A 16,594-nucleotide genomic window follows, 5' to 3' on the forward strand; every position below is an offset into this window, starting at 1 on the left:
GAATAAAATAAACAATTTATCTAAGTTTATATTTTAATTTAGAAATTCTTAAATGTTTGTTAAGATTAAAAATTAAATATGAGTTATTCCTAAAATTTTAAAATTAATTAATATGAAAGTAAATTATTAAAAATAGATTAAATTCAAATTAATTTATGAATTTATCTAAATTAGTAAATTAGAATTAATTTTAAAATATTTTAATTAATGATTATGTTAGTTATTAAATTTAATCGTATAATTGATATGAATTATATATAATTAAAAAAATCAAGTTATAAAGTAAACCAAAAATTTTAATTCCAATAATTTATAATACTTAGAATTAATTATAATAAAAAAATTAAATTAAATTTTAAATGTGTAAAAATAATTGTATCTAAAGTCGAAATTAATAACTTTCTTTAACTTATTAAATTTAGATATATAAATAAATAATAATAAAATTCTAAATTTAGAATATTTGATCTAAAATAATTAGATTAAAAATTTTAAGATAGATTAACTTAAATTATTAAATAATAATTTAATTACATTGTTAATGTTATAAATTTATGGAAATCAGTGTAATATTTTATTTCTGTAAAGATTAAAATTAAAATTTTAATTTTAAAATTTTAAAGAGTTAATTAATTTAAATTTTAAATGAACTTAAGTTTAAGAAATTTATCAAAATTTTGGAATTGAAACTAAATCGATTAGATTTCTATATTTTGGAATTTTAGTGATTAAGATATATTTAAAACTGTATTAAATTAAAATTTTGATAAAGTATAATATTAGACTTTTAACATAAAAAAATATATTTTCCTTGTAATTCAAAATTTTTATTTAAATTAAAATTTAAATAAATTTATCGATTAAAACTTAAATATACATTCCCAATGAATTAGCAACGAAAAATTAAAATTAGTTATAAATAATCAAGTTATTTCAATATATATAATTAAATTAACTCAAAATCAGAACTATATATATATATATATATATATATATATATATATGTTAAGTTTATGTGATAATTAAAATAAAAATTTTAATTTTAGAATTTAGTAAATAAAAATAATAAATATTTTTATGTTAATATTTCATATTATTTAAGTAAAAAATTTGATTTAATTAAAGTTAGAATTTAAATAAAATTTCTTTTACATTATTTCACGGTAATTCCTAAATTAAATAATAGTAAAAATTATATTTTATTTAAGTATTTGAATTATTAAAGTTTCAACAAAATTTAAATCTAGAATTATTAATTAGAATCATATTGTTGATATTTTCGATTGTGAAACAATTATTCATCTTACATGCATGTCTATCATTAATTAAGTATTAATTTTAATATGTTCGATGTAACATAAGCAAATAGGGCAATCGTGTCCCTTGGATGAAAGACCCTAAATTTAGTACGTACGACAATCGTGTCCCTTGGGTGGGAGACCATAAAGCCAGCAAGTAGGGCAATTGTATCCCTTGGGTGAAAGACTCTAGAACCTACTAGATCCTTTGGACTCTCCTTTGTGTATTGCATATGAGTACAATTGTGTGCGCAGACATACGTCAGAGGTACAACTAGAGCAGTAATCTGACCAGCTAAAGTATAAATGGGTTCCTCAACATTAGGTACCGACGCATGGGCGTTAATGCAACGTGGCCATCCATTTGAGTACGGTGTTGTAAGAGATGACATATATTGTTTATGAGAATTCATAGAAAGTATCACATGCATAACAATTTTACAATTCTATTGCTTAAATTCATATTATTTTATTATCTGTAATATATTTTTCTCCATTATTTATAAAAATTTGATATAAACTAAAACATTTTAAATTTTGGGTAAGAAATGACCTTACTAGCTATTATGCTAACCCTACCATAAAAAATGCCCAGGTGCGGCACTGGAATACTACGAGTAGGCGGGCCTTTACTATTAGGTTTTTTTTTAATTTAGAAAATTAAGTTTAATTTCAATTTCAATTTAGTTTTAAAACTATTAAGAGAGTTGAATTTAATAAACATTTCAACAGTATTTTCCTTTTAGATGACTCTAAATATCTATATAAATTTGATGAAATCACGTGAATTGTAATGGATTGCATACTGAGTAAACTCTGTGGGGCCCACTATAGATGTATGCGTCTTATCCACGCGTCCATTCGTTTTTGCAGATCATTTTAGCGCATGAGCCCAAACTCGAATCAAATCCAAGGGTCAAGCGTACTACATTACAGGAAACCGTAGGGATAATGATGTCCACCGTTGAAACCTTCCCAGGGCTCACCTGTTCATAAAATCACACGGACATGATGAAGAGAATATATATATATATATATATATATATATATATATATATATATATATATATATATATATATGGAAAAAGGTACTATGCTCGACCTCACAATTAGCTCCCGTGAGGTCGAGCTGTGTGGGCCCCACCGTGATGCGTGTTGACCATTAACACCGTGCATTTGATGGGTACCCTCTAAATTATAGGATATCCCAAAAATCAGCCATATACGGAACTCAGGTGGGCCATACCATTTAAAATCATGTGAAACACTATTAAAACATATAAAAGCACTTGGTGGGGCCCACCTGAGTTTTGAATGCTGCTGAAACTTGGTCTGAACCCTCATCCAAGTGGGACACACATAATGGATGGGCTGGATTTGCAAACCACATCTCGGTGGGCCCAAAAACTGATTATGAATGTTTTAATGGTGCACGGCCCCTCCCCATGTATGTGGTGTGGCCCACACAAGTCACGGATTGACTTGATTTTTGAGACCTAGGCGCACGATGGAATGGTGCATCTGAATGATGGGGTAGATGTTCGAAACGCATCACGGTGGGGCCCACACAGCTCGACCTCATGGGACGGACTTGTGAGGTCGAGTGCATAGTACCTTTTCCCTATATATATATATATATATATATATATATATTGTTGGCGATTATGCAGTCGAGGTCGTTTTCATCCACGGTGGGATTAAATGCTCACTGGACTACAAAAGTTTTGGATTTAAGCGTGTTCCCTACGTAGCTTCTTCAACACTCGAAATCCATTTAAGAAAAGGAGAAATTTGATCGAAAAACTTTTTAAAAATCAGCCCATAGACTATCCTCTAAATATTCGAAACTTTCCTTCCTTTCTGGATTTTCGAATTTTTACCGTACCATAACACCAGTACGGTCAAAATCCAAAAAAAAAAAAAACATTCATCCATCTTTGTTGGATATTACAACTATACGCTCGCCTACATTCCTCGGTTCAACCCTACACAACGTAAACTAAGCGTACCGCTAAAGTCATACCTCTCCCTCCACACTCGAACAGGAATGAGAGCAAAACCCTTGTAGCATTCTTACCAACTAACCCAAGCAAATAAAAAATAAAAAATTCATCCATCTTTGTTGGATATTACAAATATACCCTCGCCTACAATCCTCCGTTAAACCCTACGCAACGTAAACTAAGCTTACCACTAAAGTCATACCTCTCCCTCCACCCTTGAACAGGAATGAGAGCAAAACCCTAGTAGCATTCTTACCAACTAACCCAAGCAAGGAACCTTGAAATCTAGTCTTTTAGTAGTCGTGTGTGATTATTCCACGTAGACTTTTTCTTTTCTTTAGTGATCCTGATATGGCTTGTATGTGGTTTTTGTTTGGGTGCAAACGCCTGCACTCTGCTAAGAGTTATATAGTGACGGTTCTGATGATTGCAGGTGTTATTGTAGGGTTAAGGATCCTTCTTTATATCATTTTCCTGTGTTTGAAGAGACGGCGGTCCGCTGGGGACCAGAGTCTGGATGATGGCATTGAGATGCAAACAGAGGGCATGAATCAACAGCATAGGATTTCAGTTCGGAGATCGACGGCCGGAGATACCAAGTTTGTGATCGTAGCAGGCGATGATCATGTGTCTTTCTTAGCTCAGCCATGTCCATTCCAGGCTAACCCTAGAAGATAGGACCATCTCCATTTCTGACTAACCCTATAAGATTAGGGAGGCACCGAGGCCTCTCTCTCTCTCTCTCTCTCTCTCTCTCTCTCTCTCTCTCTCTCTCTCTAACACACAGACACGGCAGATATGTAATTTGTATTAGGGTGGATTTCTGATGTAAACTTGCATTGATTTAAGGGTTAGGGTTTTTCATATTGATGTTTTTCTTTGGTAATCTTGTTGTTATTTCAAAATCTGTGGGCGCCGTCGTGGTGTGTAATGGAAATTCACCCCATCAACCAGACGCACCCTTCCATGGTGAGTCACAGGCCTAAAAATCAGGCTAATTCATTAGTTAGGTGGGCCACACAATAAATAACAATTGAGAGTGGATATCCACCCATTGAAATTTTATGATCGTTTATAGGGCTCAATGAGATGTGGTTTAGAAATCTTCAGTTAATTATTATACTTATTTACTCCAAAATTTTAATAGTAATATTATTTTCAGTTGATTATTATGTAGGTAATCCTACTCATTTATGGATTTCTATTTTATATATTTCTGATATTTAATGTTGAAATAATTTTCTTAGAAATAGAATTATTAAATTTATTTATACATGATGTTTATATTTTTGAATTTCAAAATTTATTTAATTTTATTGATTCATAGAGTTCAATTTTATTCTAACATCAATTCTGAAATTTACTTTTAGGTATATTAAATTAAATTCACTCAATTTAAATTTTAATTCTGAGTTAGAATATCTGATTTAAAATTTGTTTGATTAGAGTAAATATTAATTGTTTTATTTATGTCTTTTGAAAAGAAAGAAAGATATATATATATATATATATATATATATATATATATATATATATATATATATATATATATATATATATATATATATATATATATAATTACAGAATAAAATAAACAATTTATCTAAGTTTATATTTTAATTTAGAAATTCTTAAATGTTTGTTAAGATTAAAAATTAAATATGAGTTATTCCTAAAATTTTAAAATTAATTCATATGAAAGTAAATTATTAAAAATAGATTAAATTCAAATTAATTTATGAATTTATCTAAATTAGTAAATTAGAATTAATTTTAAAATATTTTAATTAATGATTATGATTATAATTAAATTTAATCGTGTAATTGATATGAATTATATATTAAAAAAATCAAGTTATAAAGTAAAGCAAAAAAAATTTAATTCCAATAATTTATAATACTTAGAATTAATTATAATAATAAATTAAATTAAATTGTAAATGTGTAAAAATAATAGTATCAAAATCAAATTAATAACTTCCTTTAACTTATAAATTTAGATATAAAAATAAATAATAATAAAATTGAATTTAGAATATTTGATCTAAAATAATTAGATTAAAAATTTTAAGATAGATTAACTTAAATTATTAAATAATAATTTAATTACATTGTTAATGTTATAAATTTATGGAAATCAGTGTAATATTTTGTTTCGTAAAGATTAAAATTAAAATTTTAATTCTAAAATTTTAAGGAGTTAATTAATTTAAATTTTAAATAAACTTAAGTTTAAGAAATTTATTAAAATTTTGGAATTGAAACTAAATCGATTAGATTTCTATATTTTAGAATTTTAGTGATTAAGATATATTTAAAACTGTATTAAATTAAAATTTTGATAAAGTATAATATTAGACTTTTAACATAAAAAAATATATTTTCCTTGTAATTCAAAATTTTTATTTAAATTAAAATTTAAATAAATTTATCGATTAAAACTTAAATATACATTCCCAATGAATTATCAACGAAAAATTAAAATTAGTTATAAATAATCAAGTTATTTCAATATATATAATTAAATTAACTCAAAATCAGAACTATATATATATATATATATGTTAAGTTTATGTGATAATTAAAATAAAAATTTTAATTTTAGAATTTAGTAAATAAAAATAATAAATATTTTTATGTTAATATTTCATATTATTTAAGTAAAAAATTTGATTTAATTAAAGTTAGAATTTAAATAAAATTTCTTTTACATTATTTCACGGTAATTCATAAATTAAATAATAGTAAAAATTATATTTTATTTAATTATTTGTATTATTAAAGTTTTAACAAAATTTAAATCTAGAATTATTAATTAGAATCATATTGTTGATATTTTCAATTGTGAAACAATTATTCATCTTACATGCATATCTACCATTCATTAAGCATCAATTTTAATATGTTCGATGTAAAACCAGTAAGTAAGGCAATCATGTCCTTTGGGTAAAAGACCCTAAATTAGCAAATAGGGCAATCGTGACCCTTGGGTGAGAGACCCTAAAGCAAGTAGAGCAATCGTGTTCCTTGGGTGAAAGACCTTAAACCACACTGGATCCTTTGGAGTCTCCTTTGTGTACGGGCGTATAAGTACAATTGTGTGCGCAGACATACGTCAGAGGTACAACTAGAGCAGTAATCTGACCAGCTAAAGTATAAATGGGTTCCTCAACATTAGGTACCGACGCATGGGCGTTAATGCAACGTGGCCATCCATTTGAGTACGGTGTTGTAAGAGATGACATATATTGTTTATGAGAATTCATAGAAAGTATCACATGCATAACAATTTTACAATTCTATTGCTTAAATTCATATTATTTTATTATCTGTAATATATTTTTCTCCATTATTTATAAAAATTTGATATAAACTAAAACATTTTAAATTTTGGGTAAGAAATGACCTTACTAGCTATTATGCTAACCCTACCATAAAAAATGCCCAGGTGCGGCACTGGAATACTACGAGTAGGCGGGCCTTTACTATTAGGTTTTTTTTTAATTTAGAAAATTAAGTTTAATTTCAATTTCAATTTAGTTTTAAAACTATTAAGAGAGTTGAATTTAATAAACATTTCAACAGTATTTTCCTTTTAGATGACTCTAAATATCTATATAAATTTGATGAAATCACGTGAATTGTAATGGATTGCATACTGAGTAAACTCTGTGGGGCCCACTATAGATGTATGCGTCTTATCCACGCGTCCATTCGTTTTTGCAGATCATTTTAGCGCATGAGCCCAAACTCGAATCAAATCCAAGGGTCAAGCGTACTACATTACAGGAAACCGTAGGGATAATGATGTCCACCGTTGAAACCTTCCCAGGGCTCACCTGTTCATAAAATCACACGGACACGATGAAGAGGATAAAAATATATATATACACACACACACACACATACATATATATATATATATATATATATATATATATATATATAAAATAATAAAAGCTACTATGCGCTCGACCTCATGGTTAGCCACCGTGAGGTCGAGCTGTGTGGGCCCCACCGTGATGCGTGTTGACCATCAACACCGTGCATTTGATGGGTACCCTCTAGATTATGGGATATCCCAAAAATCAACCGTATACGGAACTCCGGTGGACCATACCATCTAAAATCATGTCAAAAACATATAAAAGCACTTGGTGGGGCCACCTGAGTTTTGAATGCGGCTGAAACTTGGTCCGCACCCGCATGCAAGTGGGACACACATAATGGATGGGCTGGAAGTGCAACCCACCTCACGGTGGGCCCAAAAACTGATTATGAATGTTTTAATGGTGCACGGCCCCTCCCCACTGTATGTGGTGTGGCCCACACAAGTCATGGATTGACTTGATTTTGAGACCTAGGCCCACGATGGAATGGTGCATCCGACTGATGGGTTAGATGTTCGAAATGCATCAGGGTGGGGCCCACACAGCTCGACCTCATGGGACGGACTTGTGAGGTCGAGTGCATAGTACCTTTTCCCTATATATATATATATATATATATATATATATTGTTGGCGATTATGCAGTCGAGGTCGTTTTCATCCACGGTGGGATTAAATGCTCACTGGACTACAAAAGTTTTGGATTTAAGCGTGTTCCCTACGTAGCTTCTTCAACACTCGAAATCCATTTAAGAAAAGGAGAAATTTGATCGAAAAACTTTTTAAAAATCAGCCCATAGACTATCCTCTAAATATTCGAAACTTTCCTTCCTTTCTGGATTTTCGAATTTTTACCGTACCATAACATCAGTACGGTCAAAATCCAGAAAAAAAAAAAACATTCATCCATCTTTGTTGGATATTACAACTATACGCTCGCCTACATTTCCTCGGTTCAACCCTACACAACGTAAACTAAGCGTACCGCTAAAGTCATACCTCTCCCTCCACACTCGAACAGGAATGAGAGCAAAACCCTTGTAGCATTCTTACCAACTAACCCAAGCAAATAAAAAATAAAAAATTCATCCATCTTTGTTGGATATTACAAATATACCCTCGCCTACAATCCTCCGTTAAACCCTACGCAACGTAAACTAAGCTTACCACTAAAGTCATACCTCTCCCTCCACCCTTGAACAGGAATGAGAGCAAAACCCTAGTAGCATTCTTACCAACTAACCCAAGCAAGGAACCTTGAAATCTAGTCTTTTAGTAGTCGTGTGTGATTATTCCACGTAGACTTTTTCTTTTCTTTAGTGATCCTGATATGGCTTGTATGTGGTTTTTGTTTGGGTGCAAACGCCTGCACTCTGCTAAGAGTTATATAGTGACGGTTCTGATGATTGCAGGTGTTATTGTAGGGTTAAGGATCCTTCTTTATATCATTTTCCTGTGTTTGAAGAGACGGCGGTCCGCTGGGGACCAGAGTCTGGATGATGGCATTGAGATGCAAACAGAGGGCATGAATCAACAGCATAGGATTTCAGTTCGGAGATCGACGGCCGGAGATACCAAGTTTGTGATCGTAGCAGGCGATGATCATGTGTCTTTCTTAGCTCAGCCATGTCCATTCCAGGCTAACCCTAGAAGATAGGACCATCTCCATTTCTGACTAACCCTATAAGATTAGGGAGGCACCGAGGCCTCTCTCTCTCTCTCTCTCTCTCTCTCTCTCTCTCTCTCTCTCTCTCTCTAACACACAGACACGGCAGATATGTAATTTGTATTAGGGTGGATTTCTGATGTAAACTTGCATTGATTTAAGGGTTAGGGTTTTTCATATTGATGTTTTTCTTTGGTAATCTTGTTGTTATTTCAAAATCTGTGGGCGCCGTCGTGGTGTGTAATGGAAATTCACCCCATCAACCAGACGCACCCTTCCATGGTGAGTCACAGGCCTAAAAATCAGGCTAATTCATTAGGTAGGTGGGCCACACAATAAATAACAATTGAGAGTGGATATCCACCCATTGAAATTTTATGATCGTTTATAGGGCTCAATGAGATGTGGTTTAGAAATCCAGCCCATTCATTGTGTGTGTTCCACTTGGATGAGGGGTCACACCATGTTTCAGAAGTATCCAAAACTCAGGCCGGCTCCAACAAGTGTTTTTAGATATTTTAGGCATGATTTCACACTGTTTCAGATGGTGTGGCCCAATTGAGTTCTTTATACATTTGATTTTTGGGATATCCTATAAGATAGAGGGGACGCAAAAAATTCTTGGTGTGGATGTCCAATACACATCAGTCTGCTGGGTCCCACACAGGCAGACCTCATGGTACCATTTCCCGGTAACATCTAAAAAGGTTAGAATTATCCCATCTCAGAGATATTTGGTACATGGGCCATTGTAGGTCCAGTCATACTACCATTTTGTATGGCTGAACCATAGACCCAAGTAATACAAACTGAAAACCCAAGTATGATGTAGAAATATAGGCTTCTCGCAATTCAAGCGGGGTTTGGGTTGGCCTAAAGGACAATGGAATGGGTCTATGCTTCAGATCTCTAGCCCAAGAAATAAACTGGCGAAATAGGCCTGTAAATGGGTATCCGTGAACTCTGCCCAATTTTATCAGACCTCAGTTCAATTTAAATTGGCCCAGGATTTAACTGGACAAGTGGAAGAGCCCATTTACACGTGTTCCGTCTAATCCATCCATCGGTGGGCCCAACCATATAAACGGATATCAGCAATGGATCAAGCTAGAGCTATGTTTGGGGTCTGCCCAAGCCCAACCTATTTACTAAACGGATCAAAAATTCTAGCCCAAACCCGACACCCATTACCCGTCCCACTTAAAATTCATCAAGCCTGAGCCGACCCAACCCATTTAATTGTAAATGGGTCAGTTTCAATCCACCATGACCCAATTCAGTTTTAAGAGTGATATATGAGGTGAATGCATATATACATAAAATTAAAAATTAAAATAAAATAATAATAATAATAATAAAAAACAGAAAAAACGAAAAATCCTCCATAATTTCCTTCTTTTTTTTGCCCTAATTAGTCAAGCTTAACACCTTCCTTGAGAATTAGTCAGTGCTAGAATAGAGATGGATCGAGACCCGTACAAGAGTACTTTGTGCCACAACCATCTCTTTTTTAATTTATAGGTTCTATGGACCGATGCCTTCTGCTTCATCTGGTTCTATGGTCTCTTGGAGCGAAGGGCTTCAAAACTACTGAGCACGCTAGCACGCAATGGCTTTGAAGCAGCGTGCAAGCAACGGCTTTGAAGCTGGAATATTTCATGAAATGGGTCAAACCCTTTCGAAGGTGGAAGGGGTCGCGTAGCATATTCTATTTGTTCTTCACCGCTTAAGGTTGTGGGGTTTATTCTGGTTTTAGGTCAGGTTCATCTGGCCCAACTAATTAATAACCTATATGGGTGGATTGGATCACATTTCTAACCTGATCCCAACCCACTACCCATTTACCTTTACCTGAACCCGCCTCAAAAACTAATCGGGCCAATTGACCCGCAGCCCGAGCTTACCCATTTCCACCCTTAAAACAAGAGGTACGTACCTGAGCCCAAATTGATCACATCTAAAAAATGAGACTTGAACCCGAACCCGTCAAGACCCGAACCAATCAGCCTGTGTAAGGTTGCTCTGAACTGACCCATTGACAGCCCGAGTCCCAGACCATGGCCTGTGCTTATCTATGGCTCGATAGAAAGCCATCCTAGCCTAGTTCACAACTTATTAATTATCTATGCCTAAAGAACAGGTACAACAACAACCATAAAGGCACAAGAAAATCAATTACATTTGCCGTTTTTAGAACTTACTGATGTGCTAAGAACAAGTAACCAACTACATTGGCCCCACGAAATATAATCCACACCATCAAGTAGGATAAAATGAAAGAGATACACCCAGCATTTAGCCATCACCATGTTCATGGTCCACCGATCGCTGGAACTCAAAGTACTAAGGAATTCCTTGATCCTGACCCTGACCCACATTGCCAGAACTCGTGACATGCCACACCTTGAGTGTCCCATCAACACTCCCAGTGCATACAATGCATCCATCTTCATCATCATCTCTAGCAACACTACTTGAAAATGCAGCCACACACCTAATGGGCCCCCTTTGACCCTCCAACACAGCCAAGCACGTATGTTGTTCCTCTCTTTGCCTCAACCAAATCCTACCAGTCAAGTCAGCAGACCCACTGGCTACGTAATTAGAGACGCTAGCAAGGCATGTGACTGCATGATGGTGGCCTTGAGGTAGCTCACTGTAATGTAAGTGGCCAGATAGCCACCCCTTTAGCCAGCAATGCACGCACATAGCCATCCGAGCACCCGCCGTCGAGGACCGAACCATCTGTAGTCAATGCAAGGGCTTTGACAGGTGAGGACCTATTTGGGAGTTTGATGGCGAGCTGGTGCAACCGGTCTCCACCACATGAGTTCAATCGCCATACTTTGATACTTGCATCATCGGATGCAGTGTAGAGCATGCCATCATCGCCTACAACCACTGCATTCACGGATTGTTCATGTGCTTGTATGGTCTCAATGCATCTAAGGTTAGAGATCCGCCAAACTTTCACCGTTGAGTCTACGGAGGCTGAGTAGAGGAGATCATCTAAGACGTTGATTGCAAGTGATGATATGGGTCCCAAGTGCTTCATCTGCTACATCAAAATGCAACATTAATGGAAAATATTTATTTATTTAATGATATAGGGAACGATATTTTGATACTGTTCATATTCATTTGGTGAGCCTTTTGCATGGATAGGAGCATTTATCTTTGCTCAATTCTCTTAATAATGGTTTTCACAGGCCATGGACTGAATGACTAAGATGGTCTAATAAGAGTAGCTTGGCTGATGGCAAATCCATCATCAGCCCGCAAATGAACGGTAAAGATCATGAGTGGAGATTTTGATCAAATTTCCCAATATGTAAGTTGACTGAAATATCGACACTAAAAAGGATAGTGACCAAAACGAAAAATACATAAAAACATAGTTTAAAAACCAGACTCAACCCAACCGAGTCATCTCTACTAGTAACAGCTTATTTACTTATTCTGAAAATTAAGTTCTTATTTTGAAAATATACCATTTGATAAAGTTTTATTTTATTTTTATTTTTTTGAATGGTAATAAAGCTTTACAATTACCGCTTAAAAATTAAAAAATTAGCAAAAATACTCTCATAAGATGAGTGATGAAGAGGGTTTTTTTTTTTTAATTTTTTGTTTTTTTTTTTTTGTTTTTTTTTTAAAGAACTCATTTGGCTTCAGCCGGCAAACATTTTTTGCTATTTATATTGAAGGTGAGGCACATATGATGAATGGGTCACAATAAATCGACCAATATTATCACACTACAAGAAAACAGGCCTAAGCCGACCGATGGCCCAACCCTTTACTCGCAGCCAGTTTTATCGGCTGCGGGCAAAGGGACGCCCTATAAAATAATAGAAAAAAAAAGCCGGCCCTACTTGCTATTTGAGCGCCGAATCTCTCTCTGCCTCTCCCTCTCGCTCTCCCTCTCGTGCTCTCCCTCCTTCTCTCTGCCTCTCCCTCTCCCTCCCTCTCTCTGCCTCTCCCTCTCCCCTTCGCACGCTCTCCCTCTGCCTCTCCCTCTCGCTCTCCGCTCGCTCTCCTCTCACTCTCATTCTCCCTATCTATCTCTCTCTCAAAACCCTATTCCTCTCTCTCTCTCTCTCCCTATCTCCTCGGCCCTCTGCTGCAGTTCGGTCTTCTACTGCTCGTGGATCTCGGATTCTCATCCATCTCAGGTATGCTTTGTTGACTACAAATCCCTAATTAGGGATTTGCGTTGTCAAATCCATTTTTAGAAATTTGCATTGTCGATTTTCTGTCTTCTTCTTTGTCTTTTTTTTTTTTTTTTCCAGCTCATTTATTTCACACATCAGTTACTGATTTCTTATCTTTTGTTGGGTTGATTTGGCTCCTAGAAAGTAACCCTAATTGAAATGGAATCCATTAGCAAGGGCTGCTGCACATGTTTGGCTTCTGGGAAATGCTTGAAAATGGATCCTATTTTATGTTTTGGGGCCAAGTCACCCTAGATTACAATTCTAGCTCGTGGTGTCGAGCCAAATTCAGCGACTCATCCTCAATTTTCAATTCTGGCTCGCAATCTAGAACAACCTGACCTAGTTTTTGCCGACATAGATCAGTCGACCAAGACCAGTCCGATTCTTAAAAGCTTGATTAGTGGGGTTTTAAATGATTATTTTGTTCATAAGAGAAACTTTAATGCTCCGGCATGGTGTGATGGATGATATGCAGGCACTTAGAAAATTGATAAGAAACTGCATACATGGCATGCAAGCAAGTCAAATAAAATGGCCGAAATTATGATTCCACGTTTAATTGATGAGCACGCATTCCAATTGGTGGACATTCATTGGATGGTTGAAATAAAAGATACCACTGATCAGAGGCTAGGATTACATAGACAATCTGATCTCAGGACTTTGAACTAGCAACTGGCTGCGCCACAATGTAGTCTGTTTTTAACGTATAATTTATAAGTGCATGCTTATCAAGCTTCATTACAGGCAGAGTATCAAATAACTTCCAGGAGTACCCTTGGATTTTCAACTAGACCTCGACAAACTGTTCTACGCTCTGCTGCATTTGCCATTTAAAATAGCTGGGGAGGAGTAATTACATATTTGCCAGCAGTCTGCCCGATTCACTTTTGCAGGTCTATGTTTGTCGATTCATAACTATTACTTTTGTCAAATGGGAAAGCCAAGGAAGCTTGTATGACTACAAACAATCCCCATCATACACGTTTCGCATCAGTCATGAATATTGAGCACTTCTGTTGGTTGTCTGAATTGATCTTGTGGTTATTTATTTCATCTTGCTTTTGCAGCCTGGACTAGGCACTGAAGTCTTATTGTTTTGCTACATTCATAGCTTACTGGAATGATGAGAAAGGAGAGGCCACCTTGTGCGATTCTGTCGATATATCAGTTGCAGTGGCTACTAAAAAGGTACTTTTGCTGGTAACTTGTCCAAACACTGGTATGAAAACATGGGAAACCTATGGTTTTATCACCTATATTTGATGACTTATCAAGCATACGTATCCATAGATTCCATACATGTGCAACACATATGGGATTGCTACTCTGTCTGTTGGGACCTACCGTGAATGGGGCATACCCCAAAATCAGACCATTTGCATGATCATAACCAAAGGTAGCTGTTACATATTTTTCTAATTGGAGCTTCAGTGAATATGACTTCTTTCTTCATCAGAATTACCATCTTTTCTTATATTATTGCATATATTTATTTTGTTTGTATCTCGGTAGTTTCAAGGGGATTCATGATCATTGGATTGTTTTTCTCTTTGGTTAGTGGCAGTGTTTTTCCTTTTTCTTGAGAATTGCCCTGCAGCATTCTTTCTTTTCTTTTCTTTTTGTCCTGGTTTTTCTTAATGATTTTTGGTTTATCTTTTAAAAATGTCACAATATTGAGGTTGTATGATTGTGTCAACTGAAAGAGAAGTCGAACAGCACTTTTAGAATGACACATTTTATAGGCTATTTGTTGGATGATTAGAATATTTGATTTGTGTGTTTTTGAAGTGTGGTCCATTGTAGCGAAATGACACACTGTACAGAATATTCAATGGGCAAAACTCAGAACATTTGGCATTTGGACCATTTAATGGGTCACAGTTTTTTATTCCTTTGTTTATCTTCTTGTAATCTATATAGTTTTAGCAGGTTCTCTAAGTATGTTGTTTGCTGATTATCTTAAAGAAACAGATAACTGGAGTGTGAAGGCCATTAGGAGGATGACAACCGAGCGGGTAGGGTGAGGTATTTACGTCATGTGCCTTGAAGGTTCAAGAGCAATTTCAGAGAAGGTAGTCTTTGCTTCTTCCATCTTTGTCGAGATTGAACTCCTCTTTTTAACGGCTGTTGGCAAATGGAACTCCTAGAACATGGAGTGTCAAACCAGTTGGATAAATTGGCAATAATTCACAGGGTAGGCTACAAGTAGCTTCTTCACTAGCTAAATTTAGTAGATTTGTGTGCAGAATTCAGATGTCTACTAGGTGTAGTGGGCCTAGCAGCAATACTGCTGTGATTATGTAACATAAGTCTCAGACTTGAGTTAATTGATCACAAAGCATCTAATGTTCATACATTCTTAACTGTCTCATACCTACCAGAGAAAAGAAAGACTGCCGAGTTTAACTGTCTCATACCTACCAGAGAAAAATAAGGTTGGTGTTGTGCCATCTTCTTCCAGTGTTAGTTTCGATTGATTTGTCATTTATCTTGATTTCCTTTATTTTGTCTTGATGAAGTTGGCAGAAGATACTTGGAAAAAGGCTCTAGTAAGTAAATCTCAACTCAACTCACAATCTGCAAAGTCCATTTGAATAGTTACTCTATAGGCATTCAACTTTTATTCCTGTTGCCATTAGATGGCAAAGTTGAAATACAATGACAACATTACCATGGAAAACATGCAGGAACTAAGAGACATTGCAATGACCGAAGCGGTAAAATGAAAACATTTTTTCCTTGAAACTGATATGAAAGGTCCAGGACTGAAGCTTGACAACACTGGAAAAGCAATTTTGACTGTGAGTGTTTGCTTATTATTATTATTTTTAATAACTATATGAGAGAATACAAACACAGTGAGTGCCATCCTAACATGCAGAAGTAGGGTATCAATGAGCAAATCATGTTCAGATTGCATTGTAGAGTTGAAAGATGTATTTGTTTTAGCATGGCCATTAGAGTAGCCTTGCTCCAAGATACGGTCATAAGTGCTTTCTAGAGAGAGAGCTACATCTTTGCATCCCTCACAACTAACCGTGGAACTTGGATTCTTTAATTTACAAACTGAATGAAGAATCTCCATTGCAGATCCAATTTTAGAACTGCACAAACTCCCCATTACCCTCTGGTTTCCCACCTTGCTGGTTTCTTCTTTCTTTCTTTCTTTTTCTTTTTCCTGACAACTTTAAATGGTTGGTAGTATAATAGTTGCTGCAGAACCGTTTAGGTAACTAATCAACAGCTGATCACCAACCTGATGTTGCAAACTAGTCTATTTAAATATTTTTTACCTTAGAAAAATATGGAATTTGCTGCCCATCCACTTCCAACTATATTCAAATTGCTTAAGATGAAATCCTTTAAGAAGCTCTGATTTCATTCTTAAATAGGGAATTTGGAGTACCCCTATTTATATGTACACTATAAGAAAGGATGGCACAACATCTCCCTGAACTTCCCACCCCAACTCACTGGATGGAATTTTGTCGGTGGTGACCCCTGTGGAGAGAGCTGGA

The 16,594-nt window shown here is 35.0% G+C and overlaps 1 pseudogene; it reads right to left on the minus strand.

The window, feature by feature from the left end:
• Nucleotides 1–11,011: 11,011 nt before the first annotated feature.
• Nucleotides 11,012–12,353, minus strand: LOC131224049 (protein JINGUBANG-like; annotated as a pseudogene).
• Nucleotides 12,354–16,594: the final 4,241 nt, after the last annotated feature.

This window comes from Magnolia sinica, chromosome 13 (assembly GCF_029962835.1).
Source record: "Magnolia sinica isolate HGM2019 chromosome 13, MsV1, whole genome shotgun sequence".
Classification (NCBI taxonomy): Eukaryota; Viridiplantae; Streptophyta; class Magnoliopsida; order Magnoliales; family Magnoliaceae; genus Magnolia; species Magnolia sinica.